The following is a 7,844-nucleotide window of genomic DNA, read 5'->3' as shown; positions in this document are numbered from 1 at the left end:
AATGTAGCACAGCGTTGCGTTTTAAGCGGACGTAAGTCGCTTAAACAGTGTTTATGAATAGATGTTTGCAAATTGTTGCTATATACAACTTATTGTGACAAATGTTTCTTGACTGTTTTCGTTCTCCAAATATCTAACAGATATTCAAATGAAAGACATTTACATACACAAATAATGGGCCACAAGAATGTTGCAAATTTTCAAACCTTCCTCTTCCATTTAAAACATGTACATAAATAAACTTGCAAAACCGCAACTTATTGCAAAAAAAAAGTGCAAAAAGCTCACAATATGCAGATATTTGTACATTAGACTGGTTCAAAAAATTAACTATTTATTTTATTTTTTTTTTTTTATTTACTTGTGACATTTTTTTTTGAGAACAGTCAAATAAGGTGACTGTCAGATGCGCAACCTTTGATATTAAGATTGAGACGTCGCTCATTGTGAATTTCTATTTTCCATTTAAATAACACAGGAAAACAATTTGAAATTTACTAACTCGGGTTTTAGCTCAAAGTATCGGAATGAGCGATATATATTTTGGAAGGAAACTGAAGGATGTCAAAAAGTCGTTTATAGTTTTTCCATAAATTCACTCCTCCAAAAGTCATTCAATGTTTAAGTCGGAAAAAAAAATTTTATATGGTTTATGTTATAGAATGAACTATATTTTCATAAATAATTAATGAACCAAATTTTCCTTGAAAATAATTGTGAATATATATTAATATATTATAGAACAACACTTACATTGACTGTATATGTATATCACTTAATCGTTGAGTTAGAAGAGAGTTAGAAAATTTCAAAATTGAAAAAAATTGTTCCGTTGTGATTTATATAGAAAATAGATATTCGCGATAGGCGACCTATAAATCTTAATACTAAGAGCTGCGCTTTTTCACAGGCATCTTTTTGCACTGTCTCGAAAATATTTCACAATGGATTTAAAACAAAAACAAGTCGATTTGTTCAAACCAGTCTGTGGTACATATTTGTCTAAGTATACATATATTTTGAGCATCACTAAGATCAAATATGTAATACCATACTAAAACAATACTAAAACTTAGAACGTTGTTTTCAAGATGGCGGCGGGTGCACAACCCTCTCGAGTTCCAAAAATCGAATTTTACATTCCATTCCTTGCGACTTGCCTCATACATAGTAGCAAATTGATCGGCAAAATATCGTCCGATGTTCACATCTTGACGTACAAGTCGATACATAGCAAACCTGCCTAACTGTACCTTAATAAAATTTTGGGAAATTGTGGTTCTTTCTTTTCTAGATGTCTATCTCAAGTAGCTTAGGCAAAACTTTACAAATGTTTAAAAAATCAACCATGCAAGCATTTTGCAAAGAAAAGGCCATGAAAAGTTAAGCCATATTAAAAATAAATAAGTCTTTATGTTGCAGTTAAGCACGCTCGAAAAACACCATACGGACTTAGTTAGTTTTTAAGTAAATATTTTATGGTGGACTTATATATCGACTACTGAGTGGAAGATCGACCTATATCTCGGCCGCCAGTTCGAAAACGCCCTATCTCAAAAACCTTTTCCGGAACGCCTTATTTCAGAATTTGTTTGAAGAATGTCCTGTTTCAGAATTTCTTTGAAAAACGCCCTATCTCAGTTGCCGATTCAAAAACGCCCTATATGAGCACATTTTCAATACATTTTGAAGTTAGATAGGGTGCTTTTGAACCAAATTTTGTGATAGGATGTTTTTCAATAAAATTCTAAAATAAAGCGTTCTTGTAAAGGTCTCTGAGATATTAGATTAATTAGTGACATTGCTTTAGTTTAAATCACTTTTTGTGCGGCCAGCGTGTATTGCACTAAAAATATGGAAAAATTTCATTTGTGGCCCAGTGTTGCCACTTTACCGCAATTGTGATAGATCTACCACATTTTGGGTAATTTTTCACTTCTACCACAACTAGCACATATTTTAAAAAACTACCACAATTTTACTGAAATAAAATTATTAACCTAATTTTAAAAATGTTTTTTTTTCATAAGAGTTGAACAGTCCATTTTCTCCTCGATATGAATTTAAATGTCAAGAAATTTTATTGTGAATTTTGTGTTAATTGAAGAGCTGAAGGTGCTGCCGTTTCAAAATTTCTATTGCGTGCGTGAATGATAATCTGCACTTAAATAAGGCGATTTTCTTAGAGATTCGACATCGCCCAAGAATACGCCTGTGAAGTGTGCTTACCAACAGTATTTCCACAGAAAACAACACTTAAGAACTTATTGCAAATATTAGAAATAGGATTTTTTTTATGACAAAGATATATGTGTGTACCCTCTAAGGCAATAAAAATGAAAACCTTAGTAGGCAAGGAAAAAATGGCGCGATAGAACAAAACTAAGAATGCAATTTATCTATATTTGAATACTGCTTCATGGCTTGATATATCTTTTTTTTGGCAATTTTTTTTTCCAGAGATTTACCACTTTTTTTTATTGATAATCTACCACTAATTTAATTTCTGAAGTGACAACACCGCTGTGGCCTCAAGCAGTTTTGTTATTCTAGTTTTAATACCTCGACTGCCACCTCGCCCTTCGCCGCTTTAAAATGTCTCTGGTAGATAGTATAGTACTCTTCTCAAAAAATGTACATTTATATTACTGCAATTGCATAATTGACTTGCAATAAAATTGGGCACAGTTAGCTAACCAACTGTAACCATTTGTAAATATAAACAGGAAAACAAACATTATTCTCGCTCGTTTGACCAAAACTCACAAAATATGTGTATGTGGAACAGACACATGCACTCAATGATAAAATATGGCTTAAAAAATTCAAACCCATTGCCAAGAATTATATAGACAAACATAAATATTATTGAAATAAATTTCAAGACAAATATTGAAAAGCAAGTATGGGTAAGGCCAAAACCATATTGGAGAATTTGTTGTACCCACTGTTTGTTCGAAGTGGAGTAACAAAAAAAGTACACAAATGCAACTTACGATACATATTTACATACATTTGTACTGAGTATGATACATAAATATATACACATACATGTCGACAGAGCAACCGCTGCTGTTGCATCAGTTGTACGCTTTTGCTGCTTTCTATTTTTACAATATTTGCTTCTGTTACGCTTCGTTATTCCCGCATTTGATAGGTTGCATGCAACTTGACTTGTGCTGTAATTTATTTGACATATTTATGGGTAAAAAAAAGATGCATATTTGTATTTGAAATAAGGTGCACATGGACAAACTGAAGAATAGTTAGGAAAATGTACGTTTGGGGAAGTGCTGGAGTAGTTAGTTAGGCAGTCAAACTTAACAAAAATAAATAAAAATTGGAACTGTAATCGCATTATTTTTATCAATTTTCCTTACTTATATAAGGTATTTTTATTTCAATGCTCATTTTTAGATCGAAATCAATAGAGAAAGTTTTACGAAATTTATTGCATTTCAATTGATGTTCAGGAAAGTTGATTTCTTCATTTCCATGTAACATCCCATGTACATAACTATTTTCGCCAAAGTTTTATTCATTTTTAATATTCCGTTCTCTTTTCCTCAAAAAACAAGCAATTTTTAAGAACGTATTGAGTAACGAACTAAAAGAGAATAACAATTTACTTTTTACTCCAGTTCGGTTGGATTACTTCCAATATTTGGTTGCCGATTGCACAACAAACAACTATGTAAATATAAATAGACAACAACGGCAGATAGGCAGTCGGATAAAAAAAAGAACGCACTAAGAGCATTCATTGAATGAGGCAGCCACATGTAGAAAAATAAATACAAAATTGTTTAGCTCGTGTGTGTATCGACAGAGAAAGCATTGCAAAAATTGGGATTGAGGGAAAAAATGTTTTTATATTTGTACATCCGTATTTCATGTGTGCAATTTTTACCTTATTGACAACTAGTCAGGCGGCTGTGTGAATGCTCACAGCACAATGATGCACCAACTCATGCGAGTACATGAAAACAAGAAGAAATGTCACGTTAGAGCAGCATTGCATTGCACAGATATATCACCGATAACTCCGCTCACAAACTAACATACCAGCAATACAAATAATATACAAAGTTTTATGAACTCCAACCGATACAATTCCATTGAAATATGAGTGCAATAGGTGCAATACTCAGTGAAAAGTTTCGCCTTAATATACATAAATGCAGATGTACTACGTGTTGATTGATATACGGATTCATACGTATCCATATTTGCTTGGCATAATAGTGCAGGTGGTTGAGGGCATACAAATTTTGAAAATAAAAAACAAAAAATGCGAAACCTTAGAATTTTTTTAGAGTAATAAATACTAGCCTCCATATGCGGGTTTCACGCCACGTTTTTATACAAATATTCAAAATAGTTTTGAAATGTTATGTTATGCATATTTCTGCGCTCATTTTACTATATCTATATAATTTTTCCAAACAAATTAAGGCATTTAGGGCGTTTAAAACTACGGAATTATATAATCTTCTCTGCTCGATTGACTTTCTTATTATAAAATGAAATATGAGAAAATCATGCTGCCATTTAATTTTTTAATAAATTCCCTACAAATATGCCAGGGAAATATAATTTTTTGAATACATGTAATTTATGAGGCAATCGAATAACAAACTTTCAATTAAAAGCAGAAAATTAAATAAAGGCAATTACAATTTGATACGCGTAAATACAATTATTTTAATGGTAATTTTGTGTAAATTTTGGTGTAAAAAAAAATTAAACGTTTACAATTTTACGTGTACAAATACAAGTGCTGAGAATCAAAAGAAAGGGAAAGTTAATAGGTGACACGCTGAGTAATCGCGTCTAAGTTTCTACATAAGTCCAGCCAAGTTTAAGTCTAGCAAAATCCAGCTTTTAGACGCGATTACTCACCGTGTCACCCATTATCTTTAGTTTTGATTCTCAGCAGATTATTATTCGATACAAAAACTTGTGCTTATTTTTAGTATAAAATCAGTTGTTTAGCGTGAATGTTTTTTTTAATAATGAACTTTATTTTTCCTCTCTTTTCAGGTAAGAACTTTACTTTATAAATACTCAAGTTACAGGTAATATTTGAAACTAAAATATTTTTTTTTTGTTTCGCATAAAATTAGTATAATAATATAATAATAATAATAGATTGGCGCTTACACATATGTTAGTGTTTGGCCGAGCTTCTCCTCCGAGCTTCTAAAATTAGTATAATTTGGTAAAAATTTTGTAAAAATGTCAAAATTTTCTTACATCCATTCTCACAGCAAACTTCGCATTCACCTCATCTTCGATATTACCACATTTATCATAGTTTTTTGTTAGAGTAACTATTAGAGACCGACCAATTAATCGGCCGATGCCGAGGCTAGTATCGGACAAAAGAATCGGCATCGGCCGTTTTTGGCCGATTCTTAAATGAGGTAATATTATTTGATTATATTTTTCATTTGTTATTATAAAAGTTTAGAAAATCATTTGCTCTTAAAATTAATTTATATTCAGCATTTAATCGGCATAGAATCGGCCGATACTTCGGCCGTTTAAATCCTGAATATAAATTAATTTCAATAAATAATTTCAGGCACAAATGCGTTTATAAACTTTTACAATAACAAAAGAAAAACATATCAATAAACTAAATAACTTTACCTCATTCAATAATCGGCCAAAAACGATCGATGCCGAATCTTTTGGCCGATACTAGCCTCGGAATCGGCCAATTAATCGCTCGGACTCTAGTAACTATTCACCTTTTACATATCTATATTAGGGCGGAATAATTTAATTTCGGAGAAATTGTATAGCATATTCCAATTCTACGTTCGATTCCTACCAAAAATGACGATTGACACACCAAATTTCTAAAAGAAAAATCAGTGTATTATAATTTTTTCTGAACGAAAAAAATTTTTTATTTACCAAATTTTGTGTTTTCTCCAACATTATATTGCCTTTCTTTTGAAAATCGGGTGGGTCAAACTTCATTTTTGGTATAGAGTTTGTTCGCCATTTTTGCTTAGAATTAATCGGAGAACTTGAACTTGCTATCCACTTTTTTCCGAAAATTTTGTTACTAAAAAATTACTCCGCCCTAATGTATATAATATACATATAGCACGTTTAATAATATACAGAATTACTTAAAAATTGCTATTTTGTGGGAGAACGCAATCAAAGTTTGATCAATTTATATAGTTGGTATATGAGGAGATAAATGGAAAGACACATATCTCTGCCATTTTTGGGAGGTTTAGTCATATGTTAGGTTGAACATATTCTGCTTGCAAGCTTATAAATTGTATGATGAAATCCTCAAAAAACGTAAATTTTGAGTCACATCCCTATATTATTAAACATGCGATATGTAGTATGTACCTATTCAAATCTAACGGATTCGCACCAGCTGCTCATTTATGTGGCTAGTGAGATCGTTGATATTGGAGATGCGTTTCGCTCCAACTTTTTTACTGCCACGGAATCTCGAAGGCCTCCAATTTGTTTAGTTTTCTTGTTTTCTTTCTTATTTTTGTTTATATTTTTAACCTTATTTCCCAAATATTTTGGGTAGATTCAACGTTCGTCATTTTGTTTACTACTCTAATTTCATTTTTTGATCTCCTTTACAACAATTCATTGCTCCTCGTCTCTCGTGCAATTCGTCCCACATTTCTTTCTATTACTGCGTGCCACCACTGCATGATTTGCATACATAATAGCACAGAACGGCAGCTGACAGCCAAGTAAAACTTGCTACATACATTACCTTAGTTGTTTTAGAGTTGCGGGTTTGGTTTGAGTCGATTGAGGTTGCCGAGGTAGCTCAGGTAAAGTACTGACAGCTGCACGTGCTCCACAAGCTCCCAGCCCCAGGCACGCAGCGGGTATGCCAAATGTTGAAAGAGAAAAGTATTTGCAAAAAGGAAAGAAAAATATTTACCGGTAAAAATGTGCATGGCTCTCCCTCCGTCAACTTGATACCGGCGGGAATGCTTGGAATACATTTCTAATGTTATCCAAAAAGGACTTGCAATATATTTTTGCCGCCCTTACTTTTCACTGCACTTTCTTTTATACATAGTCTATGTATGCATTAGTTTGTGTACATATGCATGTGTGTATGTAGGTATAGTGTCGAGTCAAGGTATCCGGTGTAGGAAAACATTAGCATTTTTTTCTCTCGAACCAAGTTTCTGATGATGATGATGATGATGATGACGATGATTGCCATACGTCGATTATGTGAACACTCCAGCTCAGTTTGCGTACATTTGCTCGCTCGTGAGGCTGCTGATGATGACGTTGCATATCAGCATCATGTGTCAGTGCAGTTTTTCGGCTTTACAATATATGTACGTGCATACATATGTACACGGCTGCAACTTTGTAGCACTTGAATGGCATTTCAGCTTAAGGGGGCTGCTGCAGTGGCAGCTAAATGTATTAGTGTTCTCATGTGTCTTTGTATTACCCCCCCGCACCCTCCCCCCGCCCGCCGTCATAGATCACAACAAAATAATGTAAAGCAGCACTTTAAAAACAATTGATGCTCGGGGAATTTGTGGCATCAACACAAAATACACTATTAGTAGATACGCAGCGCTCCCAGGACATGCACTAAACACAAAACGAAGTAAGCAATCGAGCGAGCACAAGCAACCGAACAGCAATAAAAGTAATACACAAATTGTAATAAAATGCAAGAGACCAAATGTAATAGAATAGAAGGTTTTAGGGGGAATTTGAAATAAAATAGATTGAAAGTGTTGCGCGAAAGAAAAACGATATAAATGCGTGCATGGCGAAACAATTGCAAATGCTTTGCCATTTGGTTAATGGTG

At 33.2% G+C, this 7,844-nt stretch overlaps 1 long non-coding RNA gene across 1 annotated transcript in view; it reads left to right on the top strand.

The window, feature by feature from the left end:
- Positions 1 to 5,072, top strand: part of LOC118735984 — a 71,835-nt gene extending 66,763 nt beyond the window's left edge. Inside the window, exon 3 of the long non-coding RNA XR_004992663.1 lies at positions 5,044 to 5,072. This is a non-coding gene — a long non-coding RNA (uncharacterized LOC118735984). The remainder of the gene's footprint in view (positions 1 to 5,043) is intronic.
- The last annotated feature ends 2,772 nt before the right edge of the window (positions 5,073 to 7,844 follow it).

The sequence above is a fragment of the Rhagoletis pomonella genome, unplaced genomic scaffold (assembly GCF_013731165.1).
Source record: "Rhagoletis pomonella isolate Grant_MI unplaced genomic scaffold, Rhpom_1.0 Rhpom_scaffold_00003, whole genome shotgun sequence".
In the NCBI taxonomy this organism is placed as follows: domain Eukaryota; kingdom Metazoa; phylum Arthropoda; class Insecta; order Diptera; family Tephritidae; genus Rhagoletis; species Rhagoletis pomonella.
This window is presented reverse-complemented; position numbering and strand designations above follow the sequence as displayed.